This window comes from Protobothrops mucrosquamatus, unplaced genomic scaffold (assembly GCF_001527695.2).
Source record: "Protobothrops mucrosquamatus isolate PMUCROS unplaced genomic scaffold, P.Mucros_1.0 scaffold416, whole genome shotgun sequence".
In the NCBI taxonomy this organism is placed as follows: Eukaryota; Metazoa; Chordata; class Lepidosauria; order Squamata; family Viperidae; genus Protobothrops; species Protobothrops mucrosquamatus.
In genome coordinates this window covers 646,130-669,621 of record NW_015386745.1, presented here as the reverse complement: position 1 = coordinate 669,621, position 23,492 = coordinate 646,130, and the positions used below count along the sequence as shown (strand labels likewise).

The 23,492-nt window shown below is 36.3% G+C and overlaps 1 protein-coding gene across 1 annotated transcript in view; it reads left to right on the top strand.

The window, feature by feature from the left end:
* Positions 1 to 23,492, top strand: part of LOC114922577 (receptor-type tyrosine-protein phosphatase kappa-like) — a 219,853-nt gene that overhangs the window by 60,169 nt on the left and 136,192 nt on the right. The window lies entirely within an intron of this gene.

Sequence of the window (23,492 nt, the reverse complement as noted above, 5' to 3'; positions counted from 1 at the left end):
AAAAAGATAGAAATAACAGACAAAGCTAAACTTTCAAATAGAAAGTAGAAAAAAGAGAAAGATATAAAGGAAGATACAAAGGTATAAAGAAGCAACTTCAAATATTTTTCATAGCAGTAATAAGTACAATTATATTTTATAAATAATAATTTTATTTAAAATAAAACATTTGTGTCAAAAATATCTGGGTGAAGAATTTATTTAAGCAGGAGTGAAAAATAGAGTTGCTACATACAGTATATCCTATAAATTCTCAACTACTTCTAAAATGTAAATTGACTGATGATCACGGCAAATATGCTGGGGAGGAAAGGATGACAAGACAATAAGCAGGCACACAATGATGATGAGTATCTCAGCTGTTTGCATAGGGTATTTGCGAGAGCATTTCTTTCACTGTGTATGCTCGTGTGTGTGTGTTTACTCTCTCACAATCCCCTCTTCTCCAATCTCTCTTTTCTATTCTCTGCAGGGGGGGGGGGGAAAGCACAGTTCAACAACTATTGACTGATAGTTCTGCTGTATACATTTTAATAAATATTCAGATTGTTTTACCTAATCCAAATTTAAGTTTTACTGCTACAAAAGCTTTGTCTGTGAGGTTTCCAGCATATAACAAAAGTGAAACTTCAAAGTTTCTAGTTTTTAAAATTAAAACTATCTTTTCTAATTATGTAGGAGTCTCTAAGGTTTCTTTTTTCTTGCTGAGGCAAAGCAAAAGTAGATCCCTTAAGAGAGATGCCTTAAACATGTTTGAGAGAATTAAAATTTAATTGAACTCTGATTTATTTCAGAACTAGAAAAAAATATTCTTCTTGATATATTCCACAAAAGAGTATGTCTTAGGAGAGAAATATTCAACTATCACCTGAAATTAACCAATTTTATTGTTATTAATTTTACAGAATTAGATTCACAGAAATCTAAAATTAGGCCTAATGTAAAGTCCTCAATTTGGTCCTCCAAAACAGTATTCCCCAATCTTTCTGGCTTTGTGTACCAGCGGGGGGGGGGGAGAGGATTGTTCCGTGCAAGCGGTGGGCAAGCACATGCATGCAGCTCCATTTGCGTGAGCGGTGGGCATGCTGGTCTTACCCGCTGCTTACATAAGTGGGGATGCACATGAGCACTCACCCGCCACTTCCATGGACCAGTTCTGCAGGGCTCAAAGCCTGGTAGTGAGCTGTGGCCCAGGAATTGTGGACCTGTGCTCCAAAACAAAGGAAATAAGTCAAATCTGAAAATACTTTGAAATGCATATTTTCTTGTTTTAGATTTTAATAATATTGTCTATTAACTTGAATTCCCATGTATATTCTTGTAATATACAGTCTGAGAAGAAAATTTAAATAATCTTCTCTCTGAAAATTTTGAATTTGATTAAAGTCTCCAGCACATATTATATATTGATAGTTTGTGGAATGTAATTTTGCAAAACTGTTTATGAAACATTTCAGGAGTGTTCTTAATAAGGCCACAAAAGTTAAATGGAACACTACAAAAGTAGCTATCTTAAGTATAAACAAATTAAAATGTTGTTCACTCTTAATGTATTTCTATTCCATATCAATTTTAAGATTGCTTTTCAACAAATTGGTCAATCAGTTCCTATTGCAACCAATAGACCAACACTTAGTTGATCGAAAACATCAGCAACAATAAACAAAAACAAAATAGACCCTGCATTTTGCAAGAAAATGCTACGGGAAAAAAAAAACAGTTTTACCATTGTTAAACATGCTATGTCACATGCTTTATTTGAATATTTGCTAATATATGTTTGTCCATTCTACTTGCTAGGCCTCAAAGAAAAGCTGTTCATTTGGTAGTAATATGGGTTTCTTGGAACATAATAATGTCAGGTTGTAATTTTTACAGCATTTTTTTAAATTAAGACAAAAGAGATGGTCCAGTTAACTTCCACCTAATTCAGGGGTGTCAAACTGCCGGCCTGCGGGCCAGACACGTCATCCGGAAGCCGCGCCCACCACATTGCCAGCAATGGCAAAACCGTCCCGATACGTTGCTTGATGTTACGTGACGTCGCGAGTTTGACATGTCTGACCTAATTAGTCTAAATACTCAAATCAACAGTAGTACAGACAANGGGGCTGCCACAAAGAAGAGGGAGTCAGGCTATTCTCCAAAGTGCCTGAAGGCAGGACAAGAAGCAACGGGTGGAAACTAACCAAAGAGAGAAGCAACCTAGAACTAAGGAGAAACTTCCTGACAGTTAGAACAATTAACCAGTGGAACAACCTGCCTCCAGAAGCGGTGAATGCGCCAACACTGGAAGTTTTTAAGAAAAAACTGGACAGCCATTTGTCCGAAATGGTATAGGGTTTCCTGCCTGAGCAGGAGGTTGGACTAGATGACCTCTGAGGTCCCTTCCAACTTTATCATTATTATTATTATTATTATTATTATTATTATTATTATTATTATAACCTGCTATTCTCCCACAGGACTCTTCAGAAATAGGCACATTTTCCATTTTAAATAAGCTTATTATTTATACCACTTTTCAGTCCTCAGATTTAGAAGAGCTTTAAACTCCTGCCCTTTTCATTGTCTCCTTTTCACAGTTTTGAAAGAGAAATAGAAAAAAAATCAATGAAAATTTAGCTAAAGTCCTTCCTTACTGGCAACAGAACATGAGCTTTTAGAGAGATGTTCTTTATCAACCAATTATCCTCTCCTATCCCAATTTGGGAGGCACTCTGAAGTTTAATTTACACTACTAGATTACCAACCAAATTTTATTTCTCTAGATATGGCAACATTTTGATACATCTTGTGTAAACTTCCCCTGTAGATGGTCAATAACAAATAATGATATAATTTAGAGTTTATTTTATTATGTAGACCCAGTGACCACACTAATAAAGTTCTGTTACCCACAGCTATTAGATTGAGGAAGACTGCCATAAATTTGGATTTTTATGGGTATTTTTAGCTTTTTAGCCTTTTAGTCTTGTTGCCATTCTTTTCTATACAGTATTATATGATTTGACAGTATAAAATATATACTGCAATATAAAATAAGTTATTATTCCCTAGTTTACATTGTTAATGTTGAAATTATATAAATCTGTACTGCGCTATACTCATTTGTGTCTCCATAATCTTAATTTTACAGTCTTAAACAGTATCAGAATCACACTAGTTTGAGTAGCAGCTTAAACCTTTTGTTATTTCTCATAGTATATATAGCAAACTTCTATCACAATGGGATGATGGTAATGTTATCAGCGGATGTTATTGTATGATGGTTATTGCTGAAATATAGGTGCTAATACTATACATGTATGCCTGATTACATACCTAAAAACGAGACAGATTTTGTCTGCACATTTCAATTGCTATACTTTATGCTGGATTTCTGAAAAGAGGGACTCCTATCTCTGTATCTCACTTTTTTCCTTCATAGTGATCTTTGTTCAGATTTCTGTTTTTCCACTGCTAAGGTAATTCAAAATTTTAAGAAAGATCACAGTACTACCATTTTGTTTTCTTTCACTCAGTTATTTTTCTTTAGGCCACTGGTTTTCAGTTACCATGATTATAAGGATAAGATTGAAAAAGTGGGGGGGGGGAATCACCCCCCCCCAAAAGCAGTGGCAAACCATCTACATATTATTCCAAAAATCTTACATGAATGTGTCAGTAAAATCTTCAGTAGTTAATCTTGATTCAATGAAGATTACCATTTAGTGGCATTAAGCTCCTTTAGCAGAAACGAACCAATGAATTTTTTTTCCTATTCTAGGTCTAAGCTAATTATTTAGACAGTTGGAAAATGGAGGTCTCCAACCATTCCGGGCTCGCGGACTGGAGGGAAGGAGAGCAGCTTCAAAATTGGTGCGCATGCATGTGCGCACATGAAGCCATGCACACTGGCATGGCACTAGCCACCCCATTCATGCATGCAGCATGTGCTGGTGCCACGCGCATGTGTGGCTAGAGGCCCGTTCGTGCATGCACAAACGGGGCTGCGAGGGCAAACGTGAGGGGGGATGCACACCCATGTGTGCGCACCGGCTAGCCATTTCCACAGCCCGCTGTCCCTCATAGGTTGGAGCCTTCTGATGTAGGAGGTATAAAAAGTGAACCCAAAAAACTATGGTTTACCTGTACCTGTAACAAAAAATAACTAATTTTTCATCAGTTACTGGGAGCAAAATACTGTTTATCCATTAGCTTAAAAAGAAATAAAAATATAACATGTTAAACTAATTCCATCTTTCTCTCCTCTCTCTCTCTCTCTCTCTCCCCCTCTCCATCCATCCATCCATCCATCCATCCAAAGATATATGCCTAACTGATATGTGATTCGGGAAGGGATATCCAGATTAAAAAACATCATACAATAACTGAAAACCTTAATATGTAATAAAGCATATTGTATCATTGTTCATGCACCAAGTACTCATATACAACACAAACACACATAAATACTGTGTATGGGTGTGTGTATGTGTGTATGTGTGTATGTATGTATAAAAGCCAAGATGTCCTGATCCATGTCTTGGAAAAGCAAAGTATTAAGAACCTTTCAGAAAGCAAGTAGGGTCTGGGCCATATGGATCTCAGGGAGAATGTTGTTCTATAGGGTGGTTATGGTGACAGAAAAAAATGTGTCTCCTGGGATCTTCCAGATGATCCTGATTCAGTGGTAGCACCCAAAGCATGACCATCTTATCAGATTTCATCAAACAGGCAGTGGTAATCAGTAGAAGACAGTCTAGCAGTCCAAATAACTAGGCTTCGGTATAGAACTTTACAGGTCACAAGCAGCTCCTTGAATTCCTCCAGAAGCTTATTGATAACCATTATAGCCTCTGTGTTGGATCAATAATTTTATTTTTTAAAAAAATATTGGATCCCTGGATGCGATGATAATAAAACATGGATTTAAGTAGTTTCAAATATATAATAAAGCATTTGATATGAATTTTATCAAGTGCACTATAAAGTTACTGTAGTTGTTTTCACTTACCAACCACAATTGGGACAAGTGATAAAGTGACCACACACAACTTATAATGTAAGTTCTGGCTGCAGCCATGAAGTGAATCACATATGATCATTAAATGTGATGTCAACTGTTTCCCAAAATTCACAGCTGGAAGCTGATCATAGTAAATGCACACAAGTTGCCAATGCCTGCATTGCCATCACATGAACACAGGGATATTACAATGGCTGCAACTTTGAGGAACAGCTGTAAGTCTCCTTTCCTAGCACTGTTTTAATGTCTCATGGATCCAGAACAAGTATTACCAAAAGTTTTCTTTTTGTTTTAGTGTTTATTTCTTATTTGATAGTTAGAAGTCTAAATAGATTCCGTGCAAAAAAAAAAAAGTTGTTCTGCTATGGAAAATAAATATCAAAATAAATAAACATTGGGGCTCCTTCATCTATTAACATTCAGTAGATTACGATCCATGAAAGCTTGTACGATAATAAAGAACACTTTAAAATTTTCAACAAATTCTGTGTTGTATTTTCAAAGAACAGCGTAGATTGGTATAGATTAGGTCACAAGCAGCTCCTTGAATTCCTGATATTGCCTACTTGAAGATTTCATAAAGCCTTTAACAAGATTCTCTAGCAAAGTCTTAGAAAGCTTAGCTGATCATGATAGGCACTGAAATGTTTCTTTGGTGGAAAAAGGAGAAGGAGGGAAGGTGATAAGAAATAATCTTACAGAGGGAAAATGAATGACATGGAATTTCTTAATTATTTATGTGACTTTTATATATCTGTTTTATACTTCATCAGAGGGCACTAGAAGTGGGTGAAACTCACTTGTTTAAACTAATTCCTGCAATATTTCAATACAAGTGTATCTGTGTATTCAACTCAGAAAACACCTTAATATGCAGAATGTGGTATTGAGGCATTGGAGCAACAGTGATTGCATTACAAAAGTATACAAAATGTGGAAATATGCTAACAGTTTCATAAAGAATTGTGCAAAAATTGGACCTGTATTTGTTGTTTATAGGGAAAAGGAAGTTATAATAAGCAAGCCGAATTTTGAATCTAAGAGGCAGCTTTCATCACTTGAATTCCTCTTTTATGCTATTAAGTTCCTATTAAATTCCTGAAGCTGCTGAGATCTGTTCCAAATCAATATTAATTTTCATGTTAGCCTCAGGCATTGTCCTTAATCTGCTGTTGCTTTTTTCCTACAGCAGTTGATGAATTGGTCATACAGGGCATATAATCCCCCCATCAAAAGTTTATATATATTAAACAAGAAAACAAGAAACCAGTGAAAACATACAATTGGTTCAAATAATAAGTATCAAATTCTGACTTGTTTCTCTACCTCCATGCTCTCTCTATATGCAACATACGAAAAAGGCAGATCTGTGAATAGCAAAAAGAACACTCCTAATATGTATGTTCCTCTAAATAGCTTTCTAAAGAGACCCACAAGTTGTTTCTCAGGTCATTTATTTATTTTCAGTAAGCCTGAGTGTAATTGTATCCTGTTGTCCCTTCAAAGCAAACAGTATCATACAAAAGCACATTAATAGCATTCAAAGGCAGTGAAATAATAGGGAAAATGTAATAGTAGGTTGTGTCAAGGAAAGCATGAAGAAAACGGCAAAAACAGTCAAAGAAAATCCATTCTGTATAAGATGTACACAGATGCATTGTTCTGTGCATATAGTATTGGTTGACAAATGGGCAAACATATCAAAGAATGCCAACTGGTTACAGGGAAGATGGAATGTTAGTTTCACTTTCATAAACTTTTCAACATGAAAATAAATCTGAAACTGGGAGATTCTGTCCTACCATTTATACCTATCCATCTATATGGTAATGATGAAGCTGGAGCCACCCACAGCATCAAATATTGTACCATATCCACGTTGTTGAAGTAATACACCTGTAGGAGCATATTCTTAGCCACATATTCATGTCCTCCTCCGCTGAAATTACAATTGAATGAAACTGTGGCCCTTCAAATTTTCACTAGTTATGAGGAATGATATAAATTGGAGTCCAACAAGATCTCGGGGGGGGGGGAGAGTATGTGTTTCTATACTGATCTAGTTCTGAGATTTAGTAGGATAAAGGACAAAACTACTTGACTAGGTTGCTATAGATCAGAGAATTATCTTTTTCATTGTCTTAAAATTTGTCAAAAATCGGTAAAGGGCCTATGTGTTCTAAAATGTGGTAGAAGCAACATTTACAGCTTTCTCGGGAATTGTTCGGAAACTTTTCAAGCCACATTTAAATGTTAGTCAATTTTCCCTCTTAGACAATGAATTTATATTCATGTGCCATGTCTAATGTTTATTGCCATTCATAAATTGAAGACAAGTTACAGCCAGAAATTTTAGAGCTCCCTCCTTCACACAATTCAGCTGCTTGTCATCAAGGGCAGAAAAATTAAAAGATGTACTATAATCTTATAAATAGACTTTTTTTGGCATAGTAGGCAAAGGAAACTTATGAATAGGATACAATAGCATAAAAGCAATAGTTTGCATTTTGTTATTTTTGTATAATATAAGTCATATATTCACAGATTTACTCACAAAACATTTATAACTTTAGTTTAAATCTACCAATTGCAGTCAAAACACTGTGCATGCCATTTGTTCATTTTTTTTTCTACCTAAATGTTTTCTTTTGGCTTGTACCAGAGAATGGCTGTTAATTGTAGCCATTGGAATAGCTTTCTATGTGCAACAAGCCATCGATAAAACTGTATATAAAAGTTCTGCTTTATATTCAGTAATTAATTGATTCTTTCACACTGACGAATGCTGGTGACTTTTTTAATTAAATCGTGCAAGTTATGGAAATTGCATTGTCAGTTTGTTTATTCGTGTATGAAATCCATCTGGCACTCTATAGTATTTTCCTTTGTAATGTGGCTTTTTTTTTTAAAAAAAATGTAACAGTTTGAATGGAACCAAAAACAGTTCTGAAAAAGATTGTAGGACTACATTTCGCCAGGCCAGGGGTAGGCAACTTTGGCTCTTTTAGAACTCGTGGACTTCAATTCCCAGAATTCCTGAGCTTCTGGGAGTTGAAGTCCATGAGACCTAAAAGAGCCAAGGTTGCCTACCCCTGCACCAGGCTGATAAAGTTGCATATTCTTACTTGCAAGGTCAAAATCTTATATACGAATTTTCTTTAAATGGACAAATTGCAGAAGGTATGAAATGCATTAGTAGTGTTCTGGTTTTATTTTTCTGTAATAAAAACAAGAGGTGGTTTGTTCTGAATCTGCACCAGTGTGCAAATTCCCCCCCACCCATTTGCTTAGAAAAAATTATGCATACACCACACCCCTCACTACAGATGTGGAGAGGGTTTCAAAATAATCTAGACAGATGTAAATGGAGAAGAATTTGAGATAAGTCCAAACAACTGCAGAGTTTTAACCATTTTAACCAATGCATTTGCCATAATGGTGAGAAAATTGAAGAAAGCCAGTAAAAGAGCTTGTTAAGGAGCTGTGTCATTAAATACATCCTGTGATCATCTTAAGAAGTCATTAACAAAGAACTTGAAAGACTAGCAACAATACTGGATTTCAATAGACGAGCATATCTGTAGTTCAGGGTTGAACTGTGATGTCTGTGATGTGATTTACTATATGATTTGGTGATTTGCTTATGGACCTTTCATTGCCAGACTAAATAACATCAACAGTGCTAATCTACCAGTTACATGTGTTCTCTGAAGCATAGGACACTCATATGTGTTTCCATTAGAACAGGGGTCTTTAAACTTGGCCCTTTTATGACTTGTGGACTTCAACTCCCAGAATTCCTCAGCCAGCGTGCCTGGCTGAGGAATTCTGGAAGTTGAAGTCCCCAAGTCATAAAAGGGCCAAGTTTGAAGACCCCTGCATTAGAAGAGAATATGTAGCTCAGAGTTGTACTGTGGAGTCCTTGTTGTTGTCTGAACTTGCTTGCAGATGTTTGCTTGCAGATGTTTCATTACCTGATTAGGTGATATTATTTGCAAGCAGAAAAAAAAACACCACAAACTCAAAAGAGCCTCAAGGAATCCATAATACCAGATTTCTTGAATGAAAATATTTTTTTATCTATTGTTTTGATTCAGGAACTGAAGCAGTCTCTGTTGAGAACCTGATATAGAACACATGTCATTTCATTTAGTTATCTTAATGGAACCTTGATGCTACTTATTATGACACCTTTCATGACATCTTCAGCTGAAATGAAATCTGCAAAGCCCTGTTTGTTAATGCAGAAGTTTGTAACCCTAACAGAAATAAATCGACAAGAATTTTTGTATCTTTCTTCATATGCATTGTAACTGGATTTAATTGGAAATGAGTGTAGATGGCTGAAAAACCCACAGTGTCATCCTCTTTCTCTAATGTGGATTTTGCGATGTTTTTCTCAAAAAACCTTTGCCTGAATCATTGAATTTAATCAGTACCACAAAGGTCGCTATCTCTTCAGTTTGTCAGTGATGATTATTGTTAGAAGAGTTCAACCCAATTCTGTTAAAATCACACTTTACAAAGGCAGCAACACTTTTCATTTTGAGATTTTATTGGCTGAGAAAAAAGTATTTGATAATTACTAAAAGGCAATGTCAACAATTCGCTGAAAAACATAGATTTAAATATATGTATTTTTTTTGTGCAGATAGCCTGAGGAGATTGTGAATATTTATAAATTGCTGGTTAAATACTTTAAAGCAACGGTTTATCTTAACATGAACTAATTATAAGATAATTGAATATGAAGGAAATAGAAGTTGAAAGCTGGCGAGCTTAACTAGGCAGGATGATCTCAAAATCTACCTTTTGTATTCAGACCCAGCTATAGGTAAACTTTCCACCATCTGAAAATGTCATTTAAATAATCTCTTTAAAGAAGAGGGGTAAAATTATTGCGACCCTCTACCACAAATTGCTGCTGTACAGATTGAAAAGTGTCAAATACTCAGTAAATGTGTTCTGTACTTGAGTATCTATTTTGTTGTTTAGTGCTGTACCTTGGACAAAGTTAACATCTCTGTACACAGAGCAAATACACAATCAAGGCAAGAAAAATTATTGTCATAGCCTTTAAAAAAAACCAAATAAGATGTAGGTGCATTTTGTTAAGTACGGGAAACTATGCCCATAGTGTGCAATTTAAGCTTGATATCTGCTGATCTGCTTGGCTATAGCTGTTTGTTGCTGCTTATTTCCAGTGCTTCTTTATTGATTTTCCTTTTTTCTAAGTGGTATTTCTTGATCAGGTATTCTTTGGTCTTCTTGTTAAGTTTTAAAAATATCTAAAGGTAACAATGTATATGTGTGCAGACTGAATGTCGCCTTACATATATGATTTATAATTTTTTTAAATGTTATTCTTTGTCATTCCTTGGAAGTGTAGTATACGTTGCTAATTAATATTAGGACAAACAAGATTGGAAAGCTTCACTGGATTTTTCTTGTCATTTCTTTTTAAAGTAAACAGTTTGACCCCCTACCCCATTTACCAGCTACATATTTATCTTTGTTACTGGATAGATTAAAGGCAATTTTATCTGAATTAATGACATCCCCACATTAGGAATGGCAGTATACTTTGTAACCAAATACAACTTTTTTCTATGGCATTAACTGATTACTTCATTTTCCCCCCAAGGCATATGGTTTTGATTCATTTGTTGAATTGTATTTTGATTGCAGCTAATTATATTGAGAACAAGTATCACTATAAGTCCTTATTAAATCAAGATGGTTGTTCTTCCTGTATGCATCATATAATCATTTTCACTGTCTGCTTGAATGATGAGAAATGATTTTAAGAGTGAATTGCCCTACTTTATTCTAGAATTATTGCCCAGCATTAGTGCTCAGTATATTTCCCACAATATTAAGCAATGCCTGGAGCATGGATGGACTTCCTTGAAATTCCTTGGGGATCAAGTTCTGTAGATAAGTACACTGAGTTTAAAGATGTTTGTTGATTGGTAAATGTTTATAGGGATATAAGACATTCTATAGGTTCCTGGCTACAATATTTGTTATCATCTTACGTTTAATAGAGACCTTTAATATAAAGCAGTAAAGCAAGTGAACAAGAAAATGAGTCACAGGAGGTTTTCCAAAAAACTGTGAACATTAACTGTTAGCCCTTCCAGTAGTCCAGACAAGAAGCACAAACCATGAATACTAACACACACACACACTTTTTTTTTTTTTACAGAAGATGGCATTGATACAAATTACAGAAACAGAATCTTGCAAATCTGAAAGCTTCTTTCCTCTTCTTTACTTTTACTTTTCAGCAAACCAGAGAGGTTTTTTTCTGAAATGGATCCCACACCCCTTTTGCTTCTGTGAGCTGAGGTACCTTTTGCATGATGGTTGTCTAATCTGGTTCTTCCTCCTGTCCCCCAAGGTCATTCCCATATACCCTTACATTAATATATTTATTTTTGTTATAAATAACATTTTCATATTAGCTATTACAACTATAACAGCTATATTATAGTTCAAAAAGATCAGGGTAGACAATTTAAAGAGAAAAACAAAGAAAACTCATGTCCCTTAACACAGACATGGCATGTTATTGCTTCCATCCTTCATCAGTAACTTCTCCTCATCTCATCTTTCTTGCTTGCCCAGTTGACCTTTGTCTTCCAAAAGGGAAAAATGTTATTTTCCTTCCTTTTTAGCTGGTTCAGATTGACTAAATTCACATAGGTGAAATTCTGCCCATAGTGTGCAATTTAAGCTTGATATCTGCTGATCTTCTTGGCTACAGCTGTTAGTTGCTGCTTATTATTTCCAGTGCTTCTTTATTGATTTTCCTTGTTTCTAAGTGGTATTTTTTTATCAGGTATTCTTTGGTCTTCTTGTTCTTCAACTTCTTTTCTTTCATCTTATTCTAGTTTATGCACATCTGATCGTAGCTTGCTAATCTTATTTTCCAACCTTATCTTCCATTTTGGGGGTGCACTGTTAGATTTGTTTTGTTCTTTGTTGATTTTGCATCCCAGATATTCAACAGAGTATTCAGGTATTCAGCTATAATGGCAGCCATGCTGCACATCAGGTGGTTTGTTTCTTGCAGAAAGCTGGTGCTTCTAAATGATATTAAGGTATTGGCATCTTTTAATACTTGTGCTTGCTGTTTCTTGAGAATAAGTCTCAAGGGAAGCAACCTTCTTCAAGGGTTGCTTCCCTTGAAGCTTATTCTGAAGAAACAGCAGGCACAAGTAATAAAAGAAGCCAATATCTTAATATCAATTAGAAGCACTAGCTCACTGCAAGAAACAAACCACCTAATGTGCAGCATGGCTGCCATTATAACTGAATACCTGAATACTCGGTTGCTTTTGTGTTGTTCCAGATGCTCAGTTATTCTTTGTTCCAATTATTTTTCTTCAGTTAGAAAGCTTTGTTCTTTCAGAGGAGAAGGCGGAGGAGATGCCTGGTTTGGAAATGAAAACTATTCAATATGTATCCTGGTTTCCTCTACTCCAGACTCCCCTTGGTTTGCCCCTATAGTCTGACTTACTTCAGGCAAGGTTTCAATTTCTTCGCCCTGGGTAGATCTTTGCAATTCTTCTAATTCTGCTTCTGGGAATACTTATTTTTGTATTATAAACTGATAAGTTCTGTTATTTCTGTTTCTGGATTTCGTTCTTTCCAGAACTGGTGTATTCATTTCAAATCTCCTCTTGTTGTTGAGCTTGATTTTTAATAACAAATCCTTATTGTTTTCAATCTTTGTATATTTGTGACAGGTAAACATTTCTTCTTCCATTAGTCCTTCAGCTGTTGACCCTAATTGCTTAGCCAACAATACTATAGACCATTTGTCACCAGATGTCCAGGAACTCCAACATATAGTAAGATCCTTGTTGACCCAGATGATGACTGAGCTGGTATGGGTTTCAATCAATCAGAATAGAACTGGAAGGGACTTTGGAAGTCTTCTAGTCCAACCCACAACTCAAGCAGGAGACCCTATACCATTTCAGACAGGTCTCTTCTTAAAAGAGTCTCTTCAGTCTCTTCTTAAAAACCTCGAGTGATGAAGTACCCACAACATCTGAAGGCAAGCTGTTCCACTGGTTATTTGTCCTTATTGTTAGGATGTTTCTCCTTAATTCCAGGTTGCTTCTCTCCTTGATTAGTTTCCATCCAATGTTTCTTGTCTTGCCTTCTGGTGCTTTGGAAAATAAATTGACCCCATCTTTCTTGTGGCAGCCTCTCAAATACTGGAATACTGCTATCATGTCCCCTCTAGTCATTCTTTTCTCTAGACAAATCCTGCAACCATTCTTCATATGTTTTAGTCTCTAGGCCTTTAAGCATCTTAGTTGCTCTTCTTTATACTTTTTTCAAAGTCTCAACATCTTTTTTGTAATGTGGTGACCAAAACTGGGTGCAGTATTCCAGGTGTGGCCTTACTAAGGTTTTATAAAGTGGTACTAATACTTCATGTGATTCTATTTCTCTGTTTATACAACCAACGATTGTATTAGCTTTTTTGGCTGCTGGCGCACACTGCTGGCTCATGTTTAAGTGATCATCCACTAGGACTCCAAGGTCCCTCTCACAGTTACTGTTTTTTGAGCCAGGTTTTGCCTAATCTGTATTGGTATCCTTGGCTTTTCCTGCCCAGGTGTAAAACCTTGCTTTTCTCCACATTAAATATCATTTTGTTGGATAGAGCCCATTGTTCAAGTCTGCCAAGATCTTTTTGGATCCTGAGCTTGTCTTCTGGGGTGTTGGCTATTCCTGCCAGTTTAATGTCATCTGCAAATTTCATGAGTTCCTCTTCTATTCCCTCATCTAAGTCATTTATGAAGATATTGAAGAGTACTGGGCCTAAGATAGAACCTTGTCATAACCCACTGCTTACTTCCCTCCATGCATTGAGTACAGTTTGTCAGCCAGTTACAAATCCATCTGGTGGTGATGCTGTCTATCCCACATTTTTCTAGATTACCAAGAAGTAGGTTGTGGTCTATGTTGTCAAATGCCGTGCTGAAGTCTAAATATACTATATCCACAGCATTTTGCTGGTCTACTAATTTAGTCACTTTGTCAAAGAATGAAATAAGATTGATTTGGCATGATCTGTTTGTAACAAACCCATGCTGGCTATTAGTTATAACTTTATTTGTTTCTAGATGTTCACAGATTTGTTTTTTTATTGTTTTTCCAGTATCTTCCCAAGTATGAATGCTAGGCTGATCGGTCTGTGGTTTCCTGGTCTGATTCCCCCCCCCCTTTTTTTTGAAGCTGGGAGCCACATCAGCTCTTTTCCAGTTCTCTGGTAGTTCCTTAGTGCTCCCAAAATTTTTTAAAGATATGATACAATGGTTCTAGGATAACATCTGCCAGCTCCTTCAGAACTCTGGGATGTAATCCATCAAGTCCCAGTGATTTATATTCATCTAGGTCAGACAGGTATTCTCTTACCATTTTCTTGCTTATTTTAATTTTTATTTCTACTCTGTCTTTTACAGTTATGTTTTTGGTAGGTTGGGCTATAGTTTCTTTTTGTGTGAAGACTGATGGCAAAGAACGAGTTAAGCAGTTCTGCTTTCTCTCTACTGCCTGTTACTTCCTTGCCGTCTTCTCTCTTTAGTGGAGTTTCAATAAATTATATCTCACCATATTGTTTGGCTGCCTGTGGCCTTCCGAGTGCGCTTCAAGGTGTTAGTAATAACCTTTAAAGCACTCCATGGACCTAGGTATTTGCAAGACCGCCTCCTACCAAATACCTCCCTTCGACCAGTCCGCTCCCACAGAGAGGGCCTCCTTAGGGTGCCGTCGGCCAGTCAATGCCGGTTGGCGACCCCCAGGGGGAGAGCCTTCTCTGTGGCAGCTCCTGCCCTCTGGAATGACCTACCCCCCGACCTATGTACAACTGCGGACCTGCACCTCTTTCGCCGAGCTCTGAAAACCCATCTATTCCATGCGGCCGGCCTGGCGTAGTTTTAATTATGTTTTTAGTAAAGATTTTTATATGGGGTATTTTAGACCAGGCCTTTTATTTAATATTTATTGTGATTTTTATTATCGCCTGTTCACCGCCCTGAGTCCCGTAAGGGAGATAGGGCGGTATATAAATTTTAATAATAATAATAATAATAATAATAATAATAATAATAATAATAATAATAATAATAATAATAATAATAATAATAATAACAACAACAACAACAACAACAACAACAACAACAATAACAACAACAACAACAATTAGAGAGACACTTTTTGTCAGGCTCCTTGGTTAAGATCTGACCAGTGTGGCTGAACCTCTGGCATAGCTTTCACCCTTTTCAGAGCAAAAGCTCCAGAACCACCTCTCAGTGACTCTGGGCAGCTCACAGAAATCAAGGAAATTATAATTAACATTGATTTCCTTGAGCATATGTACTAAGTATATGTAGCTTATTCTTTAAAACCCAGAAACTAAATAAATGAATATTAATAGTTAATAATTAATAACATACTGTGATGTAATACAGTTCAATGTATTATGTATATACAGAAACACACACAAAGTTATACATAGACACAGAGAGGGCCAAAATATAAACAGTTCTCTCTCCCTCCTCCCCTTTTAGTACTGTGCATTGGTTTTAAAAAATCAATATATTCAATAGTAATTTGTAAGGCAGTAAATAAAAGATAAAGAGGAAAGGAAAAAGAAAAATAATGGTTGCTTGTAAACGATTGTTCTACGTAGCTTTCAACTTTAAGATGAATTGTGCAAGGGTTGCCTGGATATTATGACACTGAATAAATTTACTGCTTAACAAAAGGTTTGCATTTTTACTGCATGGACAAGAGGATGATTTTTTTTTAAATTTTTGTTTGACTTGCCCTTCATCATTTATTTTTCTCAGTTTAATGACTGTTTTTATATCAATTGCATTAAGTTTTAAAGAGAACGTAAAAATGAACACAAACACAGAATGAAGAAAAACAAAGAAGAGAGAAAAGACAAAAGGGTTCGATTTTTTAAAAATATAAAATAGATTCAATAAGAGTGAAGGGTTTTTTTTCTACAAATACAGCCGTTGTAAATGCACCAATTGGTTGGGATGCGTTGGTCATTGAGTGAACACTGCAGTCAATAAGTTAATTCATGGTTTGCAATGGGTGTTTTTTGCTGGAAACTGGAACTAAATGCTGGTCATGTGCCTGTAGGCTGCTACAAACAGCCATAAATGAGGGCTGAAAATGCAAGCAGGTGACCATGGGGGTGGCTGCAGTTGGAACTTCAAATCCACGTCATAAGTAGCCCTGAGAAATGTCTGTTGTAAGTTTAACCAGTCGCTAAGTGACCAGTTGTAAGTTGAGGACTACTTGTTTTCTGTTCAGTGACACAAGCATAGACTGATTTTTTTTTCTGTTTTCATACACAAAAGTTTTATATTGCCTTTTTAAAAAATAAATTCTTTGTATCTCCTTTAGGGAGGTTTGCGTAGATGGTGATTTTGAAGGCTGACAATGTTTACTACTGGCATATGCTATTGCACAGTATAAAATATTTATGAGAAAGTATTGATGAGTTGACCTGGCATGCAGTTTGTACATGATGCTCTCCTTGATTATGAATGCTGTACAATCTGATTTTCTTTTTTAACTCCCCTCCGTTCCGATATTATTAAGTTATTCATTAATCTTTTGAATATGCATTCAATAAAACTGTTGGATGCATAAAAATAGTATTCTGGTATTACTGTATGCACAGGAAAAATTTGAAAGTTTATTGTAAAATAATAAAATATGAACGTTATCCATTCTACTCATTTTAAATAGGATTAATATGTGGCATTGTAATCCTTCTTACTATGGTTATTATAGATTTTTTTTAACCTGTAAAGATGACTCATAGAGCTGCCAAGGTTGTCCTTTGTTTCCTTGTTTTAATTTGAAACTGGAACTATTGACTTTCCATACTAGACATCTGTGATGATAGATATAACAAGGGATTAGAATTAAACATGTTTGACTGTATTACTGTATTAAACCTACCAACTTCATTGTTTGTCAGAAATTCACAATAGTTTCACAGCAAAATGCAAAATATCTACATGCTTGGAATATTGGTTGGAAATCATCAAATATATACTTGAATTAATTTTGATACAAAGCAGAGGGGACTTGAGTCTCTGCATAGAAAGTTACAATATTCATGGGATTGGGGTGAGCAAATGTTAAATTTGATAAGTATACTGATTAAGTGGCTCAAACATGCATGCTTGTTTCCAATCCCCTAAATGCCTCTTCCTTAATGGGGGTCCTGTTGTGACTTGGAGGTCTATGCCATGGGTCCTTCAACAAGTGTTGAACAAGTTGTTTCATTTGGAAGTTGTGGGAGTGGGGGAGAAGAGAGTGTAGATGAAAGCACAATTCATTATCTTGGGCCCGAATTTGACTAGACTTTAGAAGTTAAGATGATCACGTAAGTTTGTGTTTCTTTTTCTTAGCTGTGTAATTTTTAGTTTATATAATATCCTCCAAATTGAAATTAAATAAAATGAAGGTACGGCTTGACCTTTTCAGCATATAACTTGGCTAGGAAAGGAAGGAAACTACTAATTGCTTCTGAATAGATATTTTGCATAGGTTTCTTTTTAAGACTATTTCCAATGCTTTTTTTTTTAATGGTCAAGAAGCATTTCAGCAAAGAAGATAGTAATAGACGTGCCCTACTGTATTAGGGCCAATGGGTTAGGCTTGTTTTTCCAAAGTTAAGCACTACTAACAATATCTGTGTTTCTTATTTACTAAGGATTGTCATCAAATGCCTCAATAGTTGCCCTCAAACATCTTTCACAAGTTCTTTCTCTTCTTTTATAAAGGTAAACTTAGGCAACTATAGTTAAATTTTAACTGGTGCAATAGTTTCTTACTATTGTGGCTTCTAAGAATAATTTTTGTCATTGAATGCAAAATACTCTGAAGCTCTGATGAGAAAATGTATACTAAATGAACAAAATTAGACTTGTTTTCAACAAGGGGTATATTCTTTCAGGTTTTGAATGGAATGGAACTAGAATCATCACACCCATTTTTATAAAATACTCTATACATTGATAAGTGAGAAAAATATCTGCTTGGATTTCTTGAAGAGTCACTTAAAATGAATGGGAAATGTGCTATTTTGCTTGTATCCAATAAAAAAATGCAAGACTTTGGACTGCTGTCATCATTTGGCATTTTGACAGAATGTCAAGAGAATTTTTACAAAATGACTACTAAAAGGTGCCAGTTTGGCTTAGTGATTAAGGCACTAGGCTAGAAATCAGTAGCTGAGTGACTTTTCACTTTTTCTCAGATCAATCCACTTCACACGGTTCCTGTGTTGGTGAAAATATGAGAAGGAAGGAGTATATGTTTGCCCCTTGAGTTATTTATAAAAATAATAAAGGCAGGATAAACAAAATAAAAAATTAAAAGGGGGTCTTTGCGATGCAAAAAATGACCATCGCAAAACACACATTTCCAAACTGGTGAGATTATTCCCTAGCAATGATCTGTTCTCCAGAAGTTTTATTTATTTTGTTAATTGTAATATTTTTCTGTTGTCTCACTAAACCAATGTGCTTATAGATTTAAGACAGCTGGAAGTCTTTACAGCCTACTTGTCTCAGTATAGAGAAGGTATAGATCAGACATGTCAAACTCACATGACATCGTGTGACGTATCAGAGCTTTTTTGCCGTTGCCGGCAGTGGGGTGTGTGCGGCTCCGGTATGATGAAACCGGCCCACGGGCCGGCAGTTTGACACCCCTGGTATAGATGGATTCATATTGATTTACAGTGCTTATTCCTAATGCCTCATATAGCTTTAGTATATGGGAAGGATGGTGCCATATTATAACTCTCTGTGTCTATTTACCCCCACCCCTTTTCTGAATTCTAAGAGCAATTTTCTTCAGCCTACTGTAACAAAGAATTCTTGATACATAGAACACTCAAAAGCTGGAAATGAGGGCCGGGAGGACCATTTGGTCTTCCCAAGTAACTTATAATTACCACCTTTGGGAATGTGGACTTTTCCCCCTGAAGTTCACATTTTAATATTGTTTTTCTGAAGCATTTAAAATTATGATCCCATCTGACAAACCCAGGCACTTGCAAACCTCATATGAATTTAGTATTGCCCCATTATCTAAATTTAGATTTTTGGAAATTGTTGATTAGAATGAACCGACTGCTAACATGGTTTCATTTCATCCACACACCTCTGTAATTTGAAATCTGAAAATTCCCCAGGCAGATTTGTTTTTGCGTTAGGCTTTTGAGATGTACTTCTAGTTCAGGCTTTTTGAGGAGAATTTTATTTGCTTTGTTTGTCTTGGTGTTAAGAATGCCCTTGGGTCACATTTTCAAGCTTCCCCCCTCATTCAATAAAAGTGAAAGCCTAGATTTTCAGGCAGTCAGCTCCTTTGTAGAAGCTGGAATGTAGAGCAACAGCAAACACGCACAACAAATCCAGAGTAAAACACATTTCCCCTCATGAAGATGAATGTGAAAGTCATGTAACTGAAACTCAAAAGGAGATAAAAGAGCTGCCGTTCTGCCAATATGTTTTCTATCAACCACTTTTCTTGTAACTCTCATCTCTCTTCCATTTTACTGTTTGCTTTATAAATTTTTATACCTTCTAACTTCTCATCCTAGGTGCATTTCAAAATAAATTAGAAAAGAATAAGGTCTTTTCTAGGAGTCAGCTGACAAAATCCAGAGAAAGTGAGGAAAAGGTTTGCTCTGGTGTTATATAGTCCATAAATACATCCCAGCTGAGAGAAAACTTCCTTGTCTTCTGTGTTAGGTTTGTGAATTCATTGACCTAGGAAGGGGTAAGAAAATTTGGCTAAATAGATTTTACATTTTGCCTTCCCTCGCAGAAACTCAAAATGGTACACATAAAACTATATCTTCTGCTTTTTCCCAGAACTATATCCCAATTAGTTGAAATGAGAAGACTTATAATCTTCCCTGGATGAAGATAACATTGAACCTGAGTACCACTAGCGCTAAATTTATCCTTTCAACCACTATGCCACGATGACTGTTGGCCTTAGTTTTCTGAGGGACTAAAGTTATTAAAGAACTCTAAGATCACAATTTTATGGAATCACTACACTGTAATGAAAGGATAACTCAGTATTTATCCTTGTGCCCACTAGGTCCCTTGGTGATCTTTGATTAGAATACTAGAGAACGTAACTTTATTAGTTCTGCATTAGTTAAATCGTGAACTATTATTATGATGACTTAATTTTGAAAATCTGTCTTTTCTGATTTATAGTTGAGAATATGCAGAAAATATCTACTGTACTCTACTTTCTCTAGCTTTGGTTTGGGCCCTTAAACAACCTGATTCATTCCAAAAATTATTTTACTCCAATTCATTATCTAAAATGGAAGAATTTTATTAAGATGGCTTTCCTTTACTATTGATTAGTATGGAGAAACAATAACAGCTCTAATTTTCTTTCAGAAAGCTAAAAAGTAAAAGTGGATAAAATATGTTGATATTCATTGAATTAATGTACAGTTTGTAGTACAAAAAGAGATGAGGAAATCCATTACAGAGTTAAAATGGCAGCAGAACATAGTTTGAACCCTAAAAAAAAGCCATTTATTTGGGCACAAATGCTTGAAATGCAACTCTGAAGCAGCTTTGGGCTAAGTCTGAATACTCCTTTCCCTTCTCCACTGTGGTGATATACATCATATGACATGGCTATGGCATGTGTTCTTTGCAGCTCTTTTGGAAGATGACTTTATTACAATCAAGATTTGAAACAAATTTGGTGCAAACCATTCTGCTGCACCCCAGAGATCAGTGCTGATCTTATAAGTTACTTTATAATTCTTGGGCCAGGATTTAGCAACTTTAGGTTTTGTGCACTTCAATTCCCAGAATTCCTCAGCTAGCTTTCTGGGAGTTGAAGTCTACATGTTCCAATATCTCAGGGGCTGCCACAAAGAAAAGGGAGTCAAGCTATTTTCCAAAGCACCTGAAGGCAGGACAAGAAGCAACGGGTGGAAACTAATCAAGGAGAGAAGCAACCTAGAACTAAGGAGAAACTTCCTGACAGTTAGAACAATTAACCAGTGGAACAACCTGCCTCCAGAACTTATGAATGCTCCAACAGCAGAAGTTTTTAAGAAGAGATTGGACAACCATTTGTCTGAAATGGTATAGGGTTTCCTGCCTGAACAGGGGATTGGAGTAGATGACCTCCAAGGTCCCTTCCAACTTTACTACTACTACTACTACTACTACTACTACTGCTGCTGCTGCTGCTGCTGCTGCTGCTGCTGCTGCTACTGCTACTGCTACTGCTACTGCTACTACTACTACTACTACTACTACTACTACTATTATTATTATTATTATTATTATTATTATTATTATTATTATTATTATTATTATTATTATTATTATTATTATTATTATTATATATCTTGAAATTGCTAAGGTTGAGAAACACTGGTTTGGCCAATACCTGCTTTTAATGGAAATATTCCACAATGAGGTTCATTCCCCAAGCTTGCAGGTTGATTTCTGAATGTTTCATTACCAGGCTAGGTAACATCTTCAGCAAAATTTAGGGAATGTCAGTGTGATGTTCTTCTGCTTATAAGGGCTTCATGTGGTCAGTAGGTCTTGTGATGGGAGAGTCACATCAGGTGAGGGTCTTGTGAGGGATCTTTTGACCCCTCACAAGACCCTTACCTGATGTGACCCACACCTAACCCATCACTACATCCATTACAATCTTGCAATGCAAAGCCTTGATTTTTATCATATTGAGGTATTTCAGAATGGTCCATTTCCTTCCTCATGATTGGTAAGAAAGAGAGAGAAGAGTAGTTGTAATTTGAATCAAGTTCTTTATTACCTGGTCTAAATTGTTTTGCTTGATTTTGTTGAAGTTTATTGTTTGCTGGAGAACTATCCCAAGTCAGTAACTATGGTTGGACAATTCAGTGGCTGGGTTGGTGAAATAAAACATTGCATGTGTGTAATCATTTGGCAGGCTTAAATCCCTGTGGAAAAATAATGGCAAATGGGAAAAAACTGCCTCATCTGATTATCATTAGATAAATCTACTAGATAACATTTGCCAACTAACCTTCTTAGGAATCAGACTGCTTTAAAAAACAAGTAGATGGCCATTTAATTCCATTTTCAGTTCTCCTGAGAGGTGTGTTTCTTAACTAGCACATCTTTAAGAAGCTACATTACAAATTTTCCACCCAAGTATTTGATTTACTGTTTTTTTTTAAAAAAAAAAAAATTCCCCAGGGTTCTCTCAGCAGAAAACCCAGCCTAAGAGCATTACTTAGCATTCCAAGGGAAATAATTATGTTTTCATGGTTTCTAAATTAGCTAAGCAAAAATTATCTGGAAGTTTCACATGGGAGAGTCATTTTATTATGTCAACAAAAATTTTGTGGATTAGGTAAAAATGCATGTTGAGACATCCCTTCCCAGTTTTACCGTTTCAAGGAGGAACTCACACTGCCTGAAATGATCATGTACTGCAAGTGTTTCCTCTCTGTGTAGTTGTTAGTGTGACTGTGTAAGGCACGGATGCCAAACTTGCGACGTCACGTGACATGTCGTGACGTATTGCAACTTTTTTCCCATTGCCGGCAATGGGGTGGGTGCGGTTTTGGCGTGATGCATCTGGCCTGCAGGCCGGCAGTTTGATACCTCTGGTGTAAGGGAAAGGTGGTGAGGGAGGGAGGCCATCTGATACTCCAAAGTTCAAAGTAGGCTAATTTCCCTAGACCAGAGGTCCCCAACCTTTTGGGCACCAGGGACCGGTTACGTGGAGATAAGTTTTTCCACAGACCGGAGAGGGCGTGTGTGCTGTCTGCATCCCGCGGATGGGGCTTTCTTTGTTTGTGTGGACCAGTTACTAGCATGCCGCGGCCTGGTACTGGTCACAGATGGGGGTTGGGGATCCCTGCCCTAGACCCCTTTGTTCTGGTGGTATCTTCTGCTGATATTCCTCTTTTTACAGCCATGTGACAATCTTGTCATTGATTTGCCTGCTGCTAGCAAGAAGACAAAATGCTGTTACTTATGCTGTTGTTATAAATCAAGAAGAAAGGTAATTTTAAACCTCCCTGGCAGCCTTCTTGATCCAAGGGTTCTCCAGGAAAAGAATTTACAGTAGGCTTTAAGTAAGTCTAAATCTCCTAAGGCATCTTAGCCTGTCCAGGAGGAATTCTTAGTCTTTCTACCCATCACTTTTTTTTCCTTTACCCATGCTGCTAGGAAAACTGTTAACATGTTTTCCTTCCTAAAGCCTCAGAATAAGGCATTTAAATTCCTGGGCAAATTCTGAAACATATGAAATGGCTTTGTAATCATACAGTCTTGCATGTCAGGAAAGTTGTAATAAGAAATTCCTGGCTAAAACCAGTGAAACTACAGATGGGATCAGGGTTTATTGGGAAAAAGGAGAC